This window comes from Olea europaea, unplaced genomic scaffold (assembly GCF_002742605.1).
Source record: "Olea europaea var. sylvestris unplaced genomic scaffold, O_europaea_v1 scaffold1714, whole genome shotgun sequence".
NCBI lineage: Eukaryota > Viridiplantae > Streptophyta > Magnoliopsida > Lamiales > Oleaceae > Olea > Olea europaea.
Window position 1 is genome coordinate 127,084 of NW_019234835.1, and position 453 is coordinate 127,536.

A 453-nucleotide genomic window follows, 5' to 3' on the forward strand; every position below is an offset into this window, starting at 1 on the left:
AATATTGATCACAGCAACAAGAGCACAAGAAACAAAAATTTAAGTGACAGATGAATAAGAGATTTTATTGAACAACTATAATGGAGAGAAAATACAATAATTGTGTTCCTACACAATGATTCCAACTTTCAACAATACTAAACTTGTAAGGAAGAGTCTACTATTTATAGAGGTGCATACCAAGTCCTAAATAATAATAATAAAATAAAAATCCAAGGTGGGGCTCAAGTGCCCAACTAGCGTTAGACAAGCGACAACTCCCTATCGAAAAATCTGCCCAGCCTCTCAAGCGTTGGGCTGGCAGGAGGTGGGCACCATCAATTCCCTTTTTTCCTCTATGGACCTTATTTCACCTTTTTAAGCCCAATACTCCAAACCACGCAAACCCTAGTCCGAATTTGGGTCACAGAACCCAACAAGTTCAACAAAAGTAAAATCTATTTTTAATCTTGT